This window comes from Pleurodeles waltl, chromosome 4_2 (genome assembly GCF_031143425.1).
Source record: "Pleurodeles waltl isolate 20211129_DDA chromosome 4_2, aPleWal1.hap1.20221129, whole genome shotgun sequence".
NCBI lineage: Eukaryota > Metazoa > Chordata > Amphibia > Caudata > Salamandridae > Pleurodeles > Pleurodeles waltl.
In genome coordinates this window covers 1,050,910,180-1,050,935,376 of record NC_090443.1, presented here as the reverse complement: position 1 = coordinate 1,050,935,376, position 25,197 = coordinate 1,050,910,180, and positions in this window count along the sequence as shown.

Sequence of the window (25,197 nt, the reverse complement as noted above, 5' to 3'; positions counted from 1 at the left end):
CTGAATCTCCCAGTGCTAACAATCAGCACGATGTGCCCGAACTCCGCCCGCTCGGTGAACTCCACTGAATCTCGCAGTGCTAACAATCAGCACGATGTGCCCGAACTCCGCCCGCTCGGTGAACTCCACTGAATCTCGCAGTGCTAACAATCAGCACGATGTGCCCGAACTCCGCCCGCTCGGGGAACTCCACTGAATCTCCCAGTGCTAACAATCAGCACGATGTGCCCGAACTCCGCCCGCTCGGGGAACTCCACTGAATCTACCAGTGCTAACAATCAGCACGATGTGCCCGAACTCCGCCCGCTCGGGGAACTCCACTGAATCTCCAGTGCTAACAATCAGCACGATGTGCCCGAACTCCGCCCGCTCGGGGAACTCCACTGAATCTCCCAGTGCTAACAATCAGCACGATGTGCCCGAACTCCGCCCGCTCGGGGAACTCCACTAAATCTCGCAGTGCTACTCCGCCCGCTCGGGGAACTCCACTGAATCTCGCAGTGCTAACAATCAGCACGATGTGCCCGAACTCCGCCCGCTCGGGGAACTCCACTGAATCTCGCAGTGCTAACAATCAGCACGATGTGCCCGAACTCCGCCCGCTCGGGGAACTCCACTGAATCTCCCAGTGCTAACAATCAGCACGATGTGCCCGAACTCCGCCCGCTCGGGGAACTCCACTGAATCTCCCAGTGCTAACAATCAGCACGATGTGCCCGAACTCCGCCAGCTCGGGGAACTCCACTGAATCTCCCAGTGCTAACAATCAGCACGATGTGCCCGAACTCCGCCCGCTCGGGGAACTCCACTGAATCTCGCAGTGCTAACAATCAGCACGATGTGCCCGAACTCCGCCCGCTCGGTGAACTCCACTGAATCTCGCAGTGCTAACAATCAGCACGATGTGCCCGAACTCCGCCCGCTCGGTGAACTCCACTGAATCTCGCAGTGCTAACAATCAGCACGATGTGCCCGAACTCCGCCCGCTCGGGGAACTCCACTGAATCTCGCAGTGCTAACAATCAGCACGATGTGCCCGAATTCCGCCCGCTCGGGGAACTCCACTAAATCTCGCAGTGCTACTCCGCCCGCTCGGGGAACTCCACTGAATCTCGCAGTGCTAACAATCAGCACGATGTGCCCGAACTCCCCCCGCTCGGGGAACTCCACTGAATCTCGCAGTGCTAACAATCAGCACGATGTGCCCGAACTCCGCCCACTCGGGGAACTCCACTGAATCTCCCAGTGCTAACAATCAGCACGATGTGCCCGAACTCCGCCCGCTCGGGGAACTCCACTGAATCTCGCAGTGCTACTCCGCCCGCTCGGGGAACTCCACTGAATCTCGCAGTGCTAACAATCAGCACGATGTGCCCGAACTCCGCCAGCTCGGGGAACTCCACTGAATCTCCCAGTGCTAACAATCAGCACGATGTGCCCGAACTCCTCCCGCTCGGGGAACTCCACTGAATCTCCCAGTGCTAACAATCAGCACGATGTGCCCGAACTCCGCCAGCTCGGGGAACTCCACTGAATCTCGCAGTGCTAACAATCAGCACGATGTGCCCAAACTCCACCCGCTCGGGGAACTCCACTGAATCTCCCAGTGCTAACAATCAGCACGATGTGCCCAAACTCCGTCCGCTCGGGGAACTCCACTGAATCTCCCAGTGCTAACAATCAGCACGATGTGCCCGAACTCCTCCCGCTCGGGGAACTCCACTCAATCTCCCAGTGCTAACAATCAGCACGATGTGCCCGAACTCCGCCAGCTCGGGGAACTCCACTGAATCTCGCAGTGCTAACAATCAGCACGATGTGCCCGAACTCCGCCCGCTCGGGGAACTCCACTAAATCTCGCAGTGCTACTCTGCCCGCTCGGGGAACTCCACTGAATCTCGCAGTGCTAACAATCAGCACGATGTGCCCGAACTCCGCCCGCTCGGGGAACTCCACTGAATCTCGCAGTGCTAACAATCAGCACGATGTGCCCGAACTCCGCCCGCTCGGGGAACTCCACTGAATCTCCCAGTGCTAACAATCAGCACGATGTGCCCGAACTCCGCCCGCTCGGGGAACTCCACTGAATCTCACAGTGCTACTCCGCCCGCTCAGGGAACTCCACTGAATCTCGCAGTGCTAACAATCAGCACGATGTGCCCAAACTCCACCCGCTCGGGGAACTCCACTGAATCTCGCAGTGCTAACAATCAGCACGATGTGCCCGAACTCCGCCCGCTCGGGGAACTCCTCTAAATCTCGCAGTGCTACTCCGCCCGCTCAGGGAACTCCACTGAATCTCGCAGTGCTAACAATCAGCACGATGTGCCCGAACTCCGCCCGCTCGGGGAACTCCACTGAATCTCGCAGTGCTAACAATCAGCATGATGTGCCCGAACTCCGCCCGCTCGGGGAACTCCACTGAATCTCGCAGTGCTACTCCGCCCGCTCAGGGAACTCCACTGAATCTCGCAGTGCTAACAATCAGCACAATGTGCCCGAACTCCGCCCGCTCGGGGAACTCCACTGAATCTCGCAGTGCTAACAATCAGCACGATGTGCCCGAACTCCGCCCGCTCGGGGAACTCCACTGAATCTCCCAGTGCTAACAATCAGCACGATGTGCCCGAACTCCTCCCGCTCGGGCAACTCCACTGAATCTCGCAGTGCTAACAATCAGCACGATGTGCCCGAACTCCGCCAGCTCGGGAACTCCACTGAATCTCGCAGTGCTAACAATCAGCACGATGTGCCCAAACTCCGCCCGCTCGGGGAACTCCACTGAATCTCCCAGTGCTAACAATCAGCACGATGTGCCCAAACTCCGCCCGCTCGGGGAACTCCACTGAATCTCCCAGTGCTAACAATCAGCACGATGTGCCCGAACTCCTCCCGCTCGGGGAACTCCACTCAATCTCCCAGTGCTAACAATCAGGACGATGTGCCCGAACTCCGCCAGCTCGGGGAACTCCACTGAATCTCGCAGTGCTAACAATCAGCACGATGTGCCCGAACTCCGCCCGCTCGGGGAACTCCACTAAATCTCGTAGTGCTACTCCGCCCGCTCGGGGAACTCCACTGAATCTCGCAGTGCTAACAATCAGCACGATGTGCCCGAACTCCGCCCGCTCGGGGAACTCCACTGAATCTCGCAGTGCTAACAATCAGCACGATGTGCCCGAACTCTGCCCGCTCGGGGAACTCCACTGAATCTCCCAGTGCTAACAATCAGCACGATTTGCCCGAACTCCTCCCGCTCGGGGAACTCCACTCAATCTCCCAGTGCTAACAATCAGCACGATGTGCCCGAACTCCGCCAGCTCGGGGAACTCCACTGAATCTCGCAGTGCTAACAATCAGCACGATGTGCCCGAACTCCTCCCGCTCGGGGAACTCCACTAAATCTCGCAGTGCTACTCCGCCCGCTCGGGGAACTCCACTGAATCTCCCAGTGCTAGCAATCAGCACGATGTGCCCGAACTCCTCCCGCTCGGGGAACTCCACTCAATCTCCCAGTGCTAACAATCATCACGATGTGCCCGAACTCCGCCCGCTCGGGGAACTCCACTGAATCTCGCAGTGCTAACAATCAGCACGATGTGCCCGAACTCCGCTCGCTCGGGGAACTCCACTAAATCTCGCAGTGCTACTCCGCCCGCTCGGGGAACTCCACTGAATCTCCCAGTGCTAACAATCAGCACGATGTGCCCGAACTCCTCCCGCTCGGGGAACTCCACTCAATCTCCCAGTGCTAACAATCAGTATGATGTGCCCGAACTCCCCCAGCTCGGGGAACTCCACTGAATCTCGCAGTGCTAACAATCAGCACGATGTGCCCGAACTCCGCACGCTCGGGGAACTCCACTGAATCTCACAGTGCTATTCCGCCCGCTCAGGGAACTCCACTGAATCTCGCAGTGCTAACAATCAGCACGATGTGCCCGAACTCTGCCCGCTCGGGGAACTCCACTAAATCTCGCAGTGCTACTCCGCCCGCTCGGGGAACTCCACTGAATCTCCCAGTGCTAACAATCAGCACGATGTGCCCGAACTCCTCCCGCTCGGGGAACTCCACTGAATCTCGCAGTGCTAACAATCAGCACGATGAGCCCGAACTCCGCCCGCTCGGGGAACTCCACTGAATCTCGCAGTGCTAACAATCAGCACGATGTGCCCGAACTCCGCCCGCTCGGGGAACCCCACTAAATCTTGCAGTGCTACTCCGCCCGCTCGGGGAACTCCACTGAATCTCGCAGTGCTAACAATCAGCACGATGTGCCCGAACTCCGCCAGCTCGGGGAACTCCACTGAATCTCCCAGTGCTAACAATCAGCACGATGTGCCCGAACTCCGCCCGCTCGGGGAACTCCACTGAATCTCGCAGTGCTAACAATCAGCACGATGTGCCCGAACTCCGCCAGCTCGGGGAACTCCACTGAATCTCCCAGTGCTAACAATCAGCACGATGTGCCCGAACTCCTCCAGCTCGGGGAACTCCACTGAATCTCGCAGTGCTAACAATCAGCACGATGTGCCCGAACTCCGCCCGCTCGGGGAACTCCACTGAATCTCGCAGTGCTAACAATCAGCACGATGTGCCCGAACTCCGCCCCCTCGGGGAACTCCACTGAATCTCGCAGTGCTAACAATCAGCACGATGTGCCCGAACTCCGCCAGCTCGGGGAACTCCACTGAATCTCGCAGTGCTAACAATCAGCACGATGTGCCCGAACTCCGCCCGCTCGGGGAACTCCACTAAATCTCGCAGTGCTACTCCGCCCGCTCGGGGAACTCCACTGAATCTCGCAGTGCTAACAATCAGCACGATGTGCCCAAACTCCGCCAGCTCGGGAAACTCCACTGAATCTCCCAGTGCTAACAATCAGCACGATGTGCCCGAACTCCTCCCGCTCGGGGAACTCCACTCAATCTCCCAGTGCTAACAATCAGCACGATGTGCCCGAACTCCGCCAGCTCGGGGAACTCCACTGAATCTCGCAGTGCTAACAATCAGCATGATGTGCCCGAAGTCCGCCAGCTCGGGGAACTCCACTGAATCTCCCAGTGCTAACAATCAGCACGATGTGCCCGAACTCCGCCCGCTCGGGGAACTCCACTGAATCTCCCAGTGCTAACAATCAGCACGATGTGCCCGAACTCCGCCCGCTCGGGGAACTCCACTAAATCTCGCAGTGCTACTCCGCCCGCTCGGGGAACTCCACTGAATCTTGCAGTGCTAACAATCAGCACGATGTGCCCGAACTCCGCCCGCTCGGGGAACTCCACTGAATCTCCCAGTGCTAACAATCAGCACGATGTGCCCGAACTCCGCCCGCTCGGGGAACTCCACTAAATCTCGCAGTGCTACTCCGCCCGCTCGGGGAACTCCTCTCGCAGTGCTAACAATCAGCACGATGTGCCCGAACTCCGCCCGCTCGAGGAACTCCACTGAATCTCCCAGTGCTAACAATCAGCACGATGTGCCCGAACTCCGCCCGCTCGGGGAACTCCACTGAATCTCGCAGTGCTAACAATCAGCACGATGTGCCCGAACTCCGCCCGCTCGGGGAACTCCACTGAATCTCGCAGTGCTAACAATCAGCACGATGTGCCCGAACTCCGCCCGCTCGGGGAACTCCACTGAATCTCGCAGTGCTAACAATCAGCACGATGTGCCCGAACTCCGCCCGCTCGGGGAACTCCACTGAATCTCGCAGTGCTAACAATCAGCACGATGTGCCCGAACTCCGCCCGCTCGGGGAACTCCACTGAATCTCCCAGTGCTAACAATCAGCACGATGTGCCCGAACTCCGCCCGCTCGGGGAACTCCACTGAATCTCCCAGTGCTAACAATCAGCACGATGTGCCCGAACTCCGCCCGCTCGGGGAACTCCACTGAATCTCCCAGTGCTAACAATCAGCACGATGTGCCCGAACTCCGCCCGCTCGGGGAACTCCACTGAATCTCGCAGTGCTAACAATCAGCACGATGTGCCCGAACTCCGCCCGCTCGGGGAACTCCACTGAATCTCCCAGTGCTAACAATCAGCACGATGTGCCCAAACTCCGCCCGCTCGGGGAACTCCACTGAATCTCCCAGTGCTAACAATCAGCACGATGTGCCCAAACTCCGCCCGCTCGGGGAACTCCACTGAATCTCCCAGTGCTAACAATCAGCACGATGTGCCCGAACTCCTCCCGCTCGGGGAACTCCACTCAATCTCCCAGTGCTAACAATCAGGACGATGTGCCCGAATTCCTCCCGCTCGGGGAACTCCACTGAATCTCCCAGTGCTAACAATCAGCACGATGTGCCCGAACTCCGCCCGCTCGGGGAACTCCACTGAATCTCACAGGGCTACTCCGCCCGCTCAGGGAACTCCACTGAATCTCGCAGTGCTAACAATCAGCACGATGTGCCCAAACTCCACCCGCTCGGGGAACTCCACTGAATCTCGCAGTGCTAACAATCAGCACGATGTGCCCGAACTCCGCCCGCTCGGGGAACTTCTCTAAATCTCGCAGTGCTACTCCGCCCGCTCAGGGAACTCCACTGAATCTCGCAGTGCTAACAATCAGCACGATGTGCCCGAACTCCGCCCGCTCGGGGAACTCCACTGAATCTCGCAGTGCTAACAATCAGCATGATGTGCCCGAACTCCGCCCGCTCGGGGAACTCCACTGAATCTCGCAGTGCTACTCCGCCCGCTCAGGGAACTCCACTGAATCTCGCAGTGCTAACAATCAGCACAATGTGCCCGAACTCCGCCCGCTCGGGGAACTCCACTGAATCTCGCAGTGCTAACAATCAGCACGATGTGCCCGAACTCCGCACGCTCGGGGAACTCCACTGAATCTCCCAGTGCTAACAATCAGCACGATGTGCCCGAACTCCTCCCGCTCGGGCAACTCCACTGAATCTCGCAGTGCTAACAATCAGCACGATGTGCCCGAACTCCGCCAGCTCGGGAACTCCACTGAATCTCGCAGTGCTAACAATCAGCACGATGTGCCCAAACTCCGCCCGCTCGGGGAACTCCACTGAATCTCCCAGTGCTAACAATCAGCACGATGTGCCCAAACTCCGCCCGCTCGGGGAACTCCACTGAATCTCCCAGTGCTAACAATCAGCACGATGTGCCCGAACTCCTCCCGCTCGGGGAACTCCACTCAATCTCCCAGTGCTAACAATCAGGACGATGTGCCCGAACTCCGCCAGCTCGGGGAACTCCACTGAATCTCGCAGTGCTAACAATCAGCACGATGTGCCCGAACTCCGCCCGCTCGGGGAACTCCACTAAATCTCGTAGTGCTACTCCGCCCGCTCGGGGAACTCCACTGAATCTCGCAGTGCTAACAATCAGCACGATGTGCCCGAACTCCGCCCGCTCGGGGAACTCCACTGAATCTCGCAGTGCTAACAATCAGCACGATGTGCCCGAACTCTGCCCGCTCGGGGAACTCCACTGAATCTCCCAGTGCTAACAATCAGCACGATTTGCCCGAACTCCTCCCGCTCGGGGAACTCCACTCAATCTCCCAGTGCTAACAATCAGCACGATGTGCCCGAACTCCGCCAGCTCGGGGAACTCCACTGAATCTCGCAGTGCTAACAATCAGCACGATGTGCCCGAACTCCTCCCGCTCGGGGAACTCCACTAAATCTCGCAGTGCTACTCCGCCCGCTCGGGGAACTCCACTGAATCTCCCAGTGCTAGCAATCAGCACGATGTGCCCGAACTCCTCCCGCTCGGGGAACTCCACTCAATCTCCCAGTGCTAACAATCATCACGATGTGCCCGAACTCCGCCCGCTCGGGGAACTCCACTGAATCTCGCAGTGCTAACAATCAGCACGATGTGCCCGAACTCCGCTCGCTCGGGGAACTCCACTAAATCTCGCAGTGCTACTCCGCCCGCTCGGAGAACTCCACTGAATCTCCCAGTGCTAACAATCAGCACGATGTGCCCGAACTCCTCCCGCTCGGGGAACTCCACTCAATCTCCCAGTGCTAACAATCAGCATGATGTGCCCGAACTCCCCCAGCTCGGGGAACTCCACTGAATCTCGCAGTGCTAACAATCAGCACGATGTGCCCGAACTCCGCCCGCTCGGGGAACTCCACTGAATCTCACAGTGCTATTCCGCCCGCTCAGGGAACTCCACTGAATCTCGCAGTGCTAACAATCAGCACGATGTGCCCGAACTCTGCCCGCTCGGGGAACTCCACTAAATCTCGCAGTGCTACTCCGCCCGCTCGGGGAACTCCACTGAATCTCCCAGTGCTAACAATCAGCACGATGTGCCCGAACTCCTCCCGCTCGGGGAACTCCACTGAATCTCGCAGTGCTAACAATCAGCACGATGAGCCCGAACTCCGCCCGCTCGGGGAACTCCACTGAATCTCGCAGTGCTAACAATCAGCACGATGTGCCCAAACTCCGCCCGCTCGGGGAACCCCACTAAATCTTGCAGTGCTACTCCGCCCGCTCGGGGAACTCCACTGAATCTCGCAGTGCTAACAATCAGCACGATGTGCCCGAACTCCGCCAGCTCGGGGAACTCCACTGAATCTCCCAGTGCTAACAATCAGCACGATGTGCCCGAACTCCGCCCGCTCGGGGAACTCCACTGAATCTCGCAGTGCTAACAATCAGCACGATGTGCCCGAACTCCGCCAGCTCGGGGAACTCCACTGAATCTCCCAGTGCTAACAATCAGCACGATGTGCCCGAACTCCTCCAGCTCGGGGAACTCCACTGAATCTCGCAGTGCTAACAATCAGCACGATGTGCCCGAACTCCGCCCGCTCGGGGAACTCCACTGAATCTCGCAGTGCTAACAATCAGCACGATGTGCCCGAACTCCGCCCCCTCGGGGAACTCCACTGAATCTCGCAGTGCTAACAATCAGCACGATGTGCCCGAACTCCGCCAGCTCGGGGAACTCCACTGAATCTCGCAGTGCTAACAATCAGCACGATGTGCCCGAACTCCGCCCGCTCGGGGAACTCCACTAAATCTCGCAGTGCTACTCCGCCCGCTCGGGGAACTCCACTGAATCTCGCAGTGCTAACAATCAGCACGATGTGCCCAAACTCCGCCAGCTCGGGAAACTCCACTGAATCTCCCAGTGCTAACAATCAGCACGATGTGCCCGAACTCCTCCCGCTCGGGGAACTCCACTCAATCTCCCAGTGCTAACAATCAGCACGATGTGCCCGAACTCCGCCAGCTCGGGGAACTCCACTGAATCTCGCAGTGCTAACAATCAGCATGATGTGCCCGAAGTCCGCCAGCTCGGGGAACTCCACTGAATCTCCCAGTGCTAACAATCAGCACGATGTGCCCGAACTCCGCCCGCTCGGGGAACTCCACTGAATCTCCCAGTGCTAACAATCAGCACGATGTGCCCGAACTCCGCCCGCTCGGGGAACTCCACTAAATCTCGCAGTGCTACTCCGCCCGCTCGGGGAACTCCACTGAATCTCGCAGTGCTAACAATCAGCACGATGTGCCCGAACTCCGCCCGCTCGGGGAACTCCACTGAATCTCCCAGTGCTAACAATCAGCACGATGTGCCCGAACTCCGCCCGCTCGGGGAACTCCACTAAATCTCGCAGTGCTACTCCGCCCGCTCGGGGAACTCCACTGAATCTCGCAGTGCTAACAATCAGCACGATGTGCCCGAACTCCGCCCGCTCGGGGAACTCCACTGAATCTCCCAGTGCTAACAATCAGCACGATGTGCCCGAACTCCGCCCGCTCGGGGAACTCCACTGAATCTCGCAGTGCTAACAATCAGCACGATGTGCCCGAACTCCGCCCGCTCGGGGAACTCCACTGAATCTCGCAGTGCTAACAATCAGCACGATGTGCCCGAACTCCGCCCGCTCGGGGAACTCCACTGAATCTCGCAGTGCTAACAATCAGCACGATGTGCCCGAACTCCGCCCGCTCGGGGAACTCCACTGAATCTCGCAGTGCTAACAATCAGCACGATGTGCCCGAACTCCGCCCGCTCGGGGAACTCCACTGAATCTCCCAGTGCTAACAATCAGCACGATGTGCCCGAACTCCGCCCGCTCGGGGAACTCCACTGAATCTCCCAGTGCTAACAATCAGCACGATGTGCCCGAACTCCGCCCGCTCGGGGAACTCCACTGAATCTCGCAGTGCTAACAATCAGCACGATGTGCCCGAACTCCGCCCGATCGGGGAACTCCACTGAATCTCGCAGTGCTAACAATCAGCACGATGTGCCCGAACTCCGCCCGCTCGGGGAACTCCACTGAATCTCGCAGTGCTAACAATCAGCACGATGTGCCCGAACTCCGCCCGCTCGGGGAACTCCACTGAATCTCCCAGTGCTAACAATCAGCACGATGTGCCCGAACTCCGCCAGCTCGGGGAACTCCACTGAATCTCCAGTGCTAACAATCAGCACGATGTGCCCGAACTCCGCCCGCTCGGGGAACTCCACTGAATCTCCCAGTGCTAACAATCAGCACAATGTGCCCGAACTCCGCCCGCTCGGGGAACTCCACTAAATCTCGCAGTGCTACTCCGCCCGCTCGGGGAACTCCACTGAATCTCGCAGTGCTAACAATCAGCACGATGTGCCCGAACTCCTCCCGCTCGGGGAACTCCACTCAATCTCCCAGTGCTAACAATCAGCACGATGTGCCCGAACTCCGCCAGCTCGGGGAACTCCACTGAATCTCGCAGTGCTAACAATCAGCATGATGTGCCCGAAGTCCGCCAGCTCGGGGAACTCCACTGAATCTCCCAGTGCTAACAATCAGCACGATGTGCCCGAACTCCGCCCGCTCGGGGAACTCCACTGAATCTCCCAGTGCTAACAATCAGCACGATGTGCCCGAACTCCGCCCGCTCGGGGAACTCCACTAAATCTCGCAGTGCTACTCCGCCCGCTCGGGGAACTCCACTGAATCTCGCAGTGCTAACAATCAGCACGATGTGCCCGAACTCCGCCCGCTCGGGGAACTCCACTGAATCTCCCAGTGCTAACAATCAGCACGATGTGCCCGAACTCCGCCCGCTCGGGGAACTCCACTAAATCTCGCAGTGCTACTCCGCCCGCTCGGGGAACTCCACTGAATCTCCCAGTGCTAACAATCAGCACGATGTGCCCGAACTCCGCCCGCTCGGGGAACTCCACTGAATCTCCCAGTGCTAACAATCAGCACGATGTGCCCGAACTCCGCCCGCTCGGGGAACTCCACTGAATCTCGCAGTGCTAACAATCAGCACGATGTGCCCGAACTCCGCCCGCTCGGGGAACTCCACTGAATCTCGCAGTGCTAACAATCAGCACGATGTGCCCGAACTCCGCCCGCTCGGGGAACTCCACTGAATCTCCCAGTGCTAACAATCAGCACGATGTGCCCGAACTCCGCCCGCTCGGGGAACTCCACTGAATCTCCCAGTGCTAACAATCAGCACGATGTGCCCGAACTCCGCCCGCTCGGGGAACTCCACTGAATCTCCCAGTGCTAACAATCAGCACGATGTGCCGAACTCCGCCCGCTCGGGGAACTCCACTGAATCTCCCAGTGCTAACAATCAGCACGATGTGCCCGAACTCCGCCCGCTCGGGGAACTCCACTGAATCTCGCAGTGCTAACAATCAGCACGATGTGCCCGAACTCCGCCCGATCGGGGAACTCCACTGAATCTCGCAGTGCTAACAATCAGCACGATGTGCCCGAACTCCGCCCGCTCGGGGAACTCCACTGAATCTCGCAGTGCTAACAATCAGCACGATGTGCCCGAACTCCGCCCGCTCGGGGAACTCCACTGAATCTCCCAGTGCTAACAATCAGCACGATGTGCCCGAACTCCGCCAGCTCGGGGAACTCCACTGAATCTCCAGTGCTAACAATCAGCACGATGTGCCCGAACTCCGCCCGCTCGGGGAACTCCACTGAATCTCCCAGTGCTAACAATCAGCACAATGTGCCCGAACTCCGCCCGCTCGGGGAACTCCACTAAATCTCGCAGTGCTACTCCGCCCGCTCGGGGAACTCCACTGAATCTCGCAGTGCTAACAATCAGCACGATGTGCCCGAACTCCGCCCGCTCGGGGAACTCCACTGAATCTCGCAGTGCTAACAATCAGCACGATGTGCCCGAACTCCGCCCGCTCGGGGAACTCCACTGAATCTCGCAGTGCTAACAATCAGCACGATGTGCCCGAACTCCGCCCGCTCGGGGAACTCCACTGAATCTCCCAGTGCTAACAATCAGCACGATGTGCCGAACTCCGCCAGCTCGGGGAACTCCACTGAATCTCCCAGTGCTAACAATCAGCACGATGTGCCCGAACTCCGCCCGCTCGGGGAACTCCACTGAATCTCGCAGTGCTAACAATCAGCACGATGTGCCCGAACTCCGCCCGCTCGGTGAACTCCACTGAATCTCGCAGTGCTAACAATCAGCACGATGTGCCCGAACTCCGCCCGCTCGGTGAACTCCACTCAATCTCCCAGTGCTAACAATCAGCACGATGTGCCCGAACTCCGCCCGCTCGGTGAACTCCACTCAATCTCCCAGTGCTAACAATCAGCACGATGTGCCCGAACTCCGCCAGCTCGGGGAACTCCACTGAATCTCGCAGTGCTAACAATCAGCATGATGTGCCCGAACTCCGCCAGCTCGGGGAACTCCACTGAATCTCCCAGTGCTAACAATCAGCACGATGTGCCCGAACCCCGCCCGCTCGGGGAACTCCACTGAATCTCCCAGTGCTAACAATCAGCACGATGTGCCCGAACCCCGCCCGCTCTGGGAACTCCACTCAATCTCCCAGTGCTAACAATCAGCACGATGTGCCCGAACTCCGCCCGCTCGGGGAACTCCACTGAATCTCGCAGTGCTAACAATCAGCACGATGTGCCCGAACTCCGCCAGCTCGGGGAACTCCACTGAATCTCCCAGTGCTAACAATCAGCACGATGTGCCCGAACTCCGCCCGCTCGGGGAACTCCACTGAATCTCCCAGTGCTAACAATCAGCACGATGTGCCCGAACCCCGCCCGCTCTGGGAACTCCACTAAATCTCGCAGTGCTACTCCGCCCGCTCGGGGAACTCCACTGAATCTCGCAGTGCTAACAATCAGCACGATGTGCCCGAACTCCGCCCGCTCGGGGAACTCCACTGAATCTCCCAGTGCTAACAATCAGCACGATGTGCCCGAACTCCGCCCGCTCGGGGAACTCCACTGAATCTCGCAGTGCTAACAATCAGCACGATGTGCCCGAACTCCGCCCGCTCGGGGAACTCCACTGAATCTCGCAGTGCTAACAATCAGCACGATGTGCCCGAACTCCGCCCGCTCGGGGAACTCCACTGAATCTCCCAGTGCTAACAATCAGCACGATGTGCCCGAACTCCGCCCGCTCGGGGAACTCCACTGAATCTCCCAGTGCTAACAATCAGCACGATGTGCCCGAACTCCGCCCGCTCGGGGAACTCCACTGAATCTCGCAGTGCTAACAATCAGCACGATGTGCCCGAACTCCGCCCGCTCGGGGAACTCCACTGAATCTCGCAGTGCTAACAATCAGCACGATGTGCCCGAACTCCGCCCGCTCGGGGAACTCCACTGAATCTCCCAGTGCTAACAATCAGCACGATGTGCCCGAACTCCGCCAGCTCGGGGAACTCCACTGAATCTCCAGTGCTAACAATCAGCACGATGTGCCCGAACTCCGCCCGCTCGGGGAACTCCACTGAATCTCGCAGTGCTAACAATCAGCACGATGTGCCCGAACTCCGCCCGCTCGGGGAACTCCACTGAATCTCGCAGTGCTAACAATCAGCACGATGTGCCCGAACTCCGCCCGCTCGGGGAACTCCACTGAATCTCCCAGTGCTAACAATCAGCACGATGTGCCCGAACTCCGCCAGCTCGGGGAACTCCACTGAATCTCCCAGTGCTAACAATCAGCACGATGTGCCCGAACTCCGCCCGCTCGGGGAACTCCACTGAATCTCGCAGTGCTAACAATCAGCCCGATGTGCCCGAACTCCGCCCGCTCGGTGAACTCCACTGAATCTCGCAGTGCTAACAATCAGCCCGATGTGCCCGAACTCCGCCCGCTCGGTGAACTCCACTGAATCTCGCAGTGCTAACAATCAGCACGATGTGCCCGAACTCCGCCCGCTCGGGGAACTCCACTGAATCTCGCAGTGCTAACAATCAGCACGATGTGCCCGAATTCCGCCCGCTCGGGGAACTCCACTAAATCTCGCAGTGCTACTCCGCCCGCTCGGGGAACTCCACTGAATCTCGCAGTGCTAACAATCAGCACGATGTGCCCGAACTCCCCCCGCTCGGGGAACTCCACTGAATCTCGCAGTGCTAACAATCAGCACGATGTGCCCGAACTCAGACCGCTCGGGGAACTCCACTGAATCTCCCAGTGCTAACAATCAGCACGATGTGCCCGAACTCCGCCCGCTCGGGGAACTCCACTGAATCTCGCAGTGCTACTCCGCCCGCTCGGGGAACTCCACTGAATCTCGCAGTGCTAACAATCAGCACGATGTGCCCGAACTCCGCCAGCTCGGGGAACTCCACTGAATCTCCCAGTGCTAACAATCAGCACGATGTGCCCGAACTCCTCCCGCTCGGGGAACTCCACTGAATCTCCCAGTGCTAACAATCAGCACGATGTGCCCGAACTCCGCCAGCTCGGGGAACTCCACTGAATCTCGCAGTGCTAACAATCAGCACGATGTGCCCAAACTCCACCCGCTCGGGGAACTCCACTGAATCTCCCAGTGCTAACAATCAGCACGATGTGCCCAAACTCCGCCCGCTAGGGGAACTCCACTGAATCTCCCAGTGCTAACAATCAGCACGATGTGCCCGAACTCCTCCCGCTCGGGGAACTCCACTCAATCTCCCAGTGCTAACAATCAGCACGATGTGCCCAAACTCCGCCCGCTCGGGGAACTCCACTGAATCTCCCAGTGCTAACAATCAGCACGATGTGCCCAAACTCCGCCCGCTCGGGGAACTCCACTGAATCTCCCAGTGCTAACAATCAGCACGATGTGCCCGAACTCCTCCCGCTCGGGGAACTCCACTCAATCTCCCAGTGCTAACAATCAGGACGATGTGCCCGAACTCCGCCAGCTCGGGGAACTCCACTGAATCTCACAGTGCTAACAATCAGCACGATGTGCCCGAACTCCGCCCGCTCGGGGAACTCCACTAAATCTCGCAGTGCTACTCCGCCCGCTCGGGGAACTCCACTGAATCTCGCAGTGCTAACAATCAGCACGATGTGCCCGAACTCCGCCCGCTCGGGGAACTCCACTGAATCTCGCAGTGCTGACAATCAGCACGATGTGCCCGAACTCTGCCCGCTCGGGGAACTCCACTGAATCTCCCAGTGCTAACAATCAGCACGATGTGCCCGAACTCCTCCCGCTCAGGGAACTCCACTCAATCTCCCAGTGCTAACAATCAGCACGATGTGCCCGAACTCCGCCAGCTCGGGGAACTCCACTGAATCTCGCAGTGCTAACAATCAGCACGATGTGCCCGAACTCCGCCCGCTCGGGGAACTCCACTAAATCTCGCAGTGCTACTCCGCCCGCTCGGGGAACTCCACTGAATCTCGCAGTGCTAACAATCAGCACGATGTGCCCGAACTCCGCCCGCTCGGGGAACTCCACTGAATCTCGCAGTGCTAACAATCAGCACGATGTGCCCGAACTCCGCCCGCTCGGGGAACTCCACTGAATCTCGCAGTGCTACTCCGCCCGCTCAGGGAACTCCACTGAATCTCGCAGTGCTAACAATCAGCACGATGTGCCCGAACTCCGCCAGCTCGGGGAACTCCACTGAATCTCCCAGTGCTAACAATCAGCACGATGTGCCCGAACTCCTCCCACACGGGGAACTCCACTGAATCTCCCAGTGCTAACAATCAGCACGATGAGCCCGAACTCCGCCAGCTCGGGGAACTCCACTGAATCTCGCAGTGCTAACAATCAGCACGATGTGCCCAAACTCCGCCCGCTCAGGGAACTCCACTGAATCTCCCAGTGCTAACAATCAGCACGATGTGCCCAAACTCCGCCCGCTCGGGGAACTCCACTGAATCTCCCAGTGCTAACAATCAGCACGATGTGCCCAAACTCCGCCCGCTCGGGGAACTCCACTGAATCTCCCAGTGCTAACAATCAGCACGATGTGCCCGAACTCCTCCCGCTCGGGGAACTCCACTCAATCTCCCAGTGCTAACAATCAGGACGATGTGCCCGAATTCCTCCCGCTCGGGGAACTCCACTGAATCTCCCAGTGCTAACAATCAGCACGATGTGCCCGAACTCCGCCCGCTCGGGGAACTCCACTGAATCTCACAGTGCTACTCCGCCCGCTCAGGGAACTCCACTGAATCTCGCAGTGCTAACAATCAGCACGATGTGCCCAAACTCCGCCCGCTCGGGGAACTCCACTGAATCTCGCAGTGCTAACAATCAGCACGATGTGCCCGAACTCCGCCCGCTCGGGGAACTCCACTAAATCTCGCAGTGCTACTCCGCCCGCTCAGGGAACTCCACTGAATCTCGCAGTGCTAACAATCAGCACGATGTGCCCGAACTCCGCCCGCTCGGGGAACTCCACTCAATCTCGCAGTGCTAACAATCAGCATGATGTGCCCGAACTCCGCCCGCTCAGGGAACTCCACTGAATCTCCCAGTGCTAACAATCAGCACGATGTGCCCGAACTCCTCCCACTCGGGGAACTCCACTGAATCTCCCAGTGCTAACAATCAGCACGATGTGCCCGAACTCCGCCAGCTCGGGAACTCCACTGAATCTCGCAGTGCTAACAATCAGCACGATGTGCCCAAACTCCGCCCGCTCGGGGAACTCCACTGAATCTCCCAGTGCTAACAATCAGCACGATGTGCCCAAACTCCGCCCGCTCGGGGAACTCCACTGAATCTCCCAGTGCTAACAATCAGCACGATGTGCCCGAACTCCTCCCGCTCGGGGAACTCCACTCAATCTCCCAGTGCTAACAATCAGGACGATGTGCCCGAACTCCGCCAGCTCGGGGAACTCCACTGAATCTCGCAGTGCTAACAATCAGCACGATGTGCCCGAACTCCGCCCGCTCGGGGAACTCCACTAAATCTCGTAGTGCTACTCCGCCCGCTCGGGGAACTCCACTGAATCTCGGAGTGCTAACAATCAGCACGATGTGCCCGAACTCCGCCCGTTCGGGGAACTCCACTGAATCTCGCAGTGCTAACAATCAGCACGATGTGCCCGAACTCTGCCCGCTCGGGGAACTCCACTGAATCTCCCAGTGCTAACAATCAGCACGATGTGCCCGAACTCCTCCCGCTCGGGGAACTCCACTCAATCTCCCAGTGCTAACAATCAGCACGATGTGCCCGAACTCCGCCAGCTCGGGGAACTCCACTGAATCTCGCAGTGCTAACAATCAGCACGATGTGCCCGAACTCCTCCCGCTCGGGGAACTCCACTAAATCTCGCAGTGCTACTCCGCCCGCTCGGGGAACTCCACTGAATCTCCCAGTGCTAGCAATCAGCACGATGTGCCCGAACTCCTCCCGCTCGGGGAACTCCACTCAATCTCCCAGTGCTAACAATCATCACGATGTGCCCGAACTCAGCCCACTCGGGGAACTCCACTGAATCTCGCCGTGCTAACAATCAGCACGATGTGCCCGAACTCCGCCCGCTCGGGGAACTCCACTAAATCTCGCAGTGCTACTCCGCCCGCTCGGGGAACTCCACTGAATCTCCCAGTGCTAACAATCAGCACGATGTGCCCGAACTCCTCCCGCTCGGGGAACTCCACTCAATCTCCCAGTGCTAACAATCAGCATGATGTGCCCGAACTCCCCCAGCTCGGGGAACTCCACTGAATCTCGCAGTGCTAACAATCAGCACGATGTGCCCGAACTCCGCCCGCTCGGGGAACTCCACTGAATCTCACAGTGCTACTCCGCCCGCTCAGGGAACTCCACTGAATCTCGCAGTGCTAACAATCAGCACGATGTGCCCGAACTCTGCCCGCTCGGGGAACTCCACTAAATCTCGCAGTGCTACTCCGCCCGCTCGGGGAACTCCACTGAATCTCCCAGTGCTAACAATCAGCACGATGTGCCCGAACTCCTCCCGCTCGGGGAACTCCACTGAATCTCGCAGTGCTAACAATCAGCACGATGTGCCCGAACTCCGCCCGCTCGGGGAACTCCACTGAATCTCGCAGTGCTAACAATCAGCACGATGTGCCCGAACTCCGCCCGCTCGGGGAACTCCACTAAATCTTGCAGTGCTACTCCGCCCGCTCGGGGAACTCCACTGAATCTCGCAGTGCTAACAATCAGCACGATGTGCCCGAACTCCGCCAGCTCGGGGAACTCCACTGAATCTCCCAGTGCTAACAATCAGCACGATGTGCCCGAACTCCGCCCGCTCGGGGAACTCCACTGAATCTCACAGTGCTAACAATCAGCACGATGTGCCCGAACTCCGCCAGCTCGGGGAACTCCACTGAATCTCCCAGTGCTAACAATCAGCACGATGTGCCCGAACTCCTCCAGCTCGGGGAACTCCACTGAATCTCGCAGTGCTAACAATCAGCACGATGTGCCCGAACTCCGCCCGCTCGGGGAACTCCACTGAATCTCGCAGTGCTAACAATCAGCACGATGTGCCCGAACTCCGCCCCCTCGGGGAACTCCACTGAATCTCGCAGTGCTAACAATCAGCACGATGTGCCCGAACTCCGCCAGCTCGGGGAACTCCACTGAATCTCGCAGTGCTAACAATCAGCACGATGTGCCCGAACTCCGCCCGCTCGGGGAACTCCACTAAATCTCGCAGTGCTACTCCGCCCGCTCGGGGAACTCCACTGAATCTCGCAGTGCTAACAATCAGCACGATGTGCCCAAACTCCGCCAGCTCGGGAAACTCCACTGAATCTCCCAGTGCTAACAATCAGCACGATGTGCCCGAACTCCTCCCGCTCGGGGAACTCCACTCAATCTCCCAGTGCTAACAATCAGCACGATGCGCCCGAACTCCGCCAGCTCGGGGAACTCCACTGAATCTCGCAGTGCTAACAATCAGCATGATGTGCCCGAACTCCGCCAGCTCGGGGAACTCCACTGAATCTCCCAGTGCTAACAATCAGCACGATGTGCCCGAACTCCGCCCGCTCGGGGAACTCCACTGAATCTCCCAGTGCTAACAATCAGCACGATGTGCCCGAACTCCGCCCGCTCGGGGAACTCCACTAAATCTCGCAGTGCTACTTCGCCCGCTCGGGGAACTCCACTGAATCTCGCAGTGCTAACAATCAGCACGATGTGCCCGAACTCCGCCCGCTCGGGGAACTCCACTGAATCTCCCAGTGCTAACAATCAGCACGATGTGCCCGAACTCCGCCCGCTCGGGGAACTCCACTAAATCTCGCAGTGCTACTCCGCCCGCTCGGGGAACTCCACTGAATCTCCCAGTGCTAACAATCAGCACGATGTGCCCGAACTCCGCCCGCTCGGGGAACTCCACTGAATCTCGCAGTGCTAACAATCAGCACGATGTGCCCGAACTCCGCCCGCTCGGGGAACTCCACTGAATCTCGCAGTGCTAACAATCAGCACGATGTGCCCGAACTCCGCCCGCTCGGGGAACTCCACTGAATCTCGCAGTGCTAACAATCAGCACGATGTGCCCGAACTCCGCCCGCTCGGGGAACTCCACTGAATCTCCCAGTGCTAACAATCAGCACGATGTGCCCGAACTCCGCCCGCTCGGGGAACTCCACTGAATCTCCCAGTGCTAACAATCAGCACGATGTGCCCGAACTCCGCCCGCTCGGGGAACTCCACTGAATCTCGCAGTGCTAACAATCAGCACGATGTGCCCGAACTCCGCCCGCTCGGGGAACTCCACTGAATCTCGCAGTGCTAACAATCAGCACGATGTGCCCGAACTCCGCCCGCTCGGGGAACTCCACTGAATCTCGCAGTGCTAACAATCAGCACGATGTGCCCGAACTCCGCCCGCTCGGGGAACTCCACTGAATCTCCCAGTGCTAACAATCAGCACGATGTGCCCGAACTCCGCCCGCTCGGGGAACTCCACTGAATCTCCCAGTGCTAACAATCAGCACGATGTGCCCGAACTCCGCCCGCTCGGGGAACTCCACTGAATCTCGCAGTGCTAACAATCAGCACGATGTGCCCGAACTCCGCCCGCTCGGTGAACTCCACTGAATCTCGCAGTGCTAACAATCAGCCCGATGTGCCCGAACTCCGCCCGCTCGGTGAACTCCACTGAATCTCGCAGTGCTAACAATCAGCACGATGTGCCCGAACTCCGCCCGCTCGGGGAACTCCACTGAATCTCGCAGTGCTAACAATCAGCACGATGTGCCCGAATTCCGCCCGCTCGGGGAACTCCACTAAATCTCGCAGTGCTACTCCGCCCGCTCGGGGAACTCCACTGAATCTCGCAGTGCTAACAATCAGCACGATGTGCCCGAACTCCCCCCGCTCGGGGAACTCCACTGAATCTCGCAGTGCTAACAATCAGCACGATGTGCCCGAACTCAGCCCGCTCGGGGAACTCCACTGAATCTCCCAGTGCTAACAATCAGCACGATGTGCCCGAACTCCGCCCGCTCGGGGAACTCCACTGAATCTCGCAGTGCTACTCCGCCCGCTCGGGGAACTCCACTGAATCTCGCAGTGCTAACAATCAGCACGATGTGCCCGAACTCCGCCAGCTCGGGGAACTCCACTGAATCTCCCAGTGCTAACAATCAGCACGATGTGCCCGAACTCCTCCCGCTCGGGGAACTCCACTGAATCTCCCAGTGCTAACAATCAGCACGATGTGCCCGAACTCCGCCAGCTCGGGGAACTCCACTGAATCTCGCAGTGCTAACAATCAGCACGATGTGCCCAAACTCCACCCGCTCGGGGAACTCCACTGAATCTCCCAGTGCTAACAATCAGCACGATGTGCCCAAACTCCGCCCACTAGGGGAACTCCACTGAATCTCCCAGTGCTAACAATCAGCACGATGTGCCCGAACTCCTCCCGCTCGGGGAACTCCACTCAATCTCCCAGTGCTAACAATCAGCACGATGTGCCCAAACTCCGCCCGCTCGGGGAACTCCACTGAATCTCCCAGTGCTAACAATCAGCACGATGTGCCCAAACTCCGCCCGCTCGGGGAACTCCACTGAATCTCCCAGTGCTAACAATCAGCACGATGTGCCCGAACTCCTCCCGCTCGGGGAACTCCACTCAATCTCCCAGTGCTAACAATCAGGACGATGTGCCCGAACTCCGCCAGCTCGGGGAACTCCACTGAATCTCACAGTGCTAACAATCAGCACGATGTGCCCGAACTCCGCCCGCTCGGGGAACTCCACTAAATCTCGCAGTGCTACTCCGCCCGCTCGGGGAACTCCACTGAATCTCGCAGTGCTAACAATCAGCACGATGTGCCCGAACTCCGCCCGCTCGGGGAACTCCACTGAATCTCGCAGTGCTAACAATCAGCACGATGTGCCCGAACTCTGCCCGCTCGGGGAACTCCACTGAATCTCCCAGTGCTAACAATCAGCACGATGTGCCCGAACTCCTCCCGCTCGGGGAACTCCACTCAATCTCCCAGTGCTAACAATCAGCACGATGTGCCCGAACTCCGCCAGCTCGGGGAACTCCACTGAATCTCGCAGTGCTAACAATCAGCACGATGTGCCCGAACTCCGCCCGCTCGGGGAACTCCACTAAATCTCGCAGTGCTACTCCGCCCGCTCGGGGAACTCCACTGAATCTCGCAGTGCTAACAATCAGCACGATGTGCCCGAACTCCGCCCGCTCGGGGAACTCCACTGAATCTCGCAGTGCTAACAATCAGCACGATGTGCCCGAACTCCGCCCGCTCGGGGAACTCCACTGAATCTCGCAGTGCTACTCCGCCCGCTCGGGGAACTCCACTGAATCTCGCAGTGCTAACAATCAGCACGATGTGCCCGAACTCCGCCAGCTCGGGGAACTCCACTGAATCTCCCAGTGCTAACAATCAGCACGATGTGCCCGAACTCCTCCCACTCGGGGAACTCCACTGAATCTCCCAGTGCTAACAATCAGCACGATGAGCCCGAACTCCGCCAGCTCGGGGAACTCCACTGAATCTCGCAGTGCTAACAATCAGCACGATGTGCCCAAACTCCGCCCGCTCGGGGAACTCCACTGAATCTCCCAGTGCTAACAATCAGCACGATGTGCCCGAACTCCGCCCGCTCGGGGAACTCCACTGAATCTCCCAGTGCTAACAATCAGCACGATGTGCCCAAACTCCGCCCGCTCGGGCAACTCCACTGAATCTCCCAGTGCTAACAATCAGCACGATGTGCCCGAACTCCTCCCGCTCGGGGAACTCCACTCAATCTCCCAGTGCTAACAATCAGGACGATGTGCCCGAATTCCTCCCGCTCGGGGAACTCCACTGAATCTCCCAGTGCTAACAATCAGCACGATGTGCCCGAACTCCGCCCGCTCGGGGAACTCCACTGAATCTCACAGGGCTACTCCGCCCGCTCAGGGAACTCCACTGAATCTCGCAGTGCTAACAATCAGCACGATGTGCCCAAACTCCACCCGCTCGGGGAACTCCACTGAATCTCGCAGTGCTAACAATCAGCACGATGTGCCCGAACTCCGCCCGATCGGGGAACTCCACTGAATCTCGCAGTGCTAACAATCAGCACGATGTGCCCGAACTCCGCCCGCTCGGGGAACTCCACTGAATCTCGCAGTGCTAACAATCAGCACGATGTGCCCGAACTCCGCCCGCTCGGGGAACTCCACTGAATCTCCCAGTGCTAACAATCAGCACGATGTGCCCGAACTCCGCCAGCTCGGGGAACTCCACTGAATCTCCAGTGCTAACAATCAGCACGATGTGCCCGAACTCCGCCCGCTCGGGGAACTCCACTGAATCTCCCAGTGCTAACAATCAGCACAATGTGCCCGAACTCCGCCCGCTCGGGGAACTCCACTAAATCTCGCAGTGCTACTCCGCCCGCTCGGGGAACTCCACTGAATCTCGCAGTGCTAACAATCAGCACGATGTGCCCGAACTCCGCCCGCTCGGGGAACTCCACTGAATCTCGCAGTGCTAACAATCAGCACGATGTGCCCGAACTCCGCCCGCTCGGGGAACTCCACTGAATCTCGCAGTGCTAACAATCAGCACGATGTGCCCGAACTCCGCCCGCTCGGGGAACTCCACTGAATCTCCCAGTGCTAACAATCAGCACGATGTGCCGAACTCCGCCAGCTCGGGGAACTCCACTGAATCTCCCAGTGCTAACAATCAGCACGATGTGCCCGAACTCCGCCCGCTCGGGGAACTCCACTGAATCTCGCAGTGCTAACAATCAGCACGATGTGCCCGAACTCCGCCCGCTCGGTGAACTCCACTGAATCTCGCAGTGCTAACAATCAGCACGATGTGCCCGAACTCCGCCCGCTCGGTGAACTCCACTCAATCTCCCAGTGCTAACAATCAGCACGATGTGCCCGAACTCCGCCCGCTCGGTGAACTCCACTCAATCTCCCAGTGCTAACAATCAGCACGATGTGCCCGAACTCCGCCAGCTCGGGGAACTCCACTGAATCTCGCAGTGCTAACAATCAGCACGATGTGCCCGAACTCCGCCAGCTCGGGGAACTCCACTGAATCTCCCAGTGCTAACAATCAGCACGATGTGCCCGAACCCCGCCCGCTCGGGGAACTCCACTGAATCTCCCAGTGCTAACAATCAGCACGATGTGCCCGAACCCCGCCCGCTCTGGGAACTCCACTCAATCTCCCAGTGCTAACAATCAGCACGATGTGCCCGAACTCCGCCCGCTCGGGGAACTCCACTGAATCTCGCAGTGCTAACAATCAGCACGATGTGCCCGAACTCCGCCAGCTCGGGGAACTCCACTGAATCTCCCAGTGCTAACAATCAGCACGATGTGCCCGAACTCCGCCCGCTCGGGGAACTCCACTGAATCTCCCAGTGCTAACAATCAGCACGATGTGCCCGAACCCCGCCCGCTCTGGGAACTCCACTAAATCTCGCAGTGCTACTCCGCCCGCTCGGGGAACTCCACTGAATCTCGCAGTGCTAACAATCAGCACGATGTGCCCGAACTCCGCCCGCTCGGGGAACTCCACTGAATCTCCCAGTGCTAACAATCAGCACGATGTGCCCGAACTCCGCCCGCTCGGGGAACTCCACTGAATCTCGCAGTGCTAACAATCAGCACGATGTGCCCGAACTCCGCCCGCTCGGGGAACTCCACTGAATCTCGCAGTGCTAACAATCAGCACGATGTGCCCGAACTCCGCCCGCTCGGGGAACTCCACTGAATCTCCCAGTGCTAACAATCAGCACGATGTGCCCGAACTCCGCCCGCTCGGGGAACTCCACTGAATCTCCCAGTGCTAACAATCAGCACGATGTGCCCGAACTCCGCCCGCTCGGGGAACTCCACTGAATCTCGCAGTGCTAACAATCAGCACGATGTGCCCGAACTCCGCCCGCTCGGGGAACTCCACTGAATCTCGCAGTGCTAACAATCAGCACGATGTGCCCGAACTCCGCCCGCTCGGGGAACTCCACTGAATCTCCCAGTGCTAACAATCAGCACGATGTGCCCGAACTCCGCCAGCTCGGGGAACTCCACTGAATCTCCAGTGCTAACAATCAGCACGATGTGCCCGAACTCCGCCCGCTCGGGGAACTCCACTGAATCTCGCAGTGCTAACAATCAGCACGATGTGCCCGAACTCCGCCCGCTCGGGGAACTCCACTGAATCTCGCAGTGCTAACAATCAGCACGATGTGCCCGAACTCCGCCCGCTCGGGGAACTCCACTGAATCTCCCAGTGCTAACAATCAGCACGATGTGCCCGAACTCCGCCAGCTCGGGGAACTCCACTGAATCTCCCAGTGCTAACAATCAGCACGATGTGCCCGAACTCCGCCCGCTCGGGGAACTCCACTGAATCTCGCAGTGCTAACAATCAGCCCGATGTGCCCGAACTCCGCCCGCTCGGTGAACTCCACTGAATCTCGCAGTGCTAACAATCAGCCCG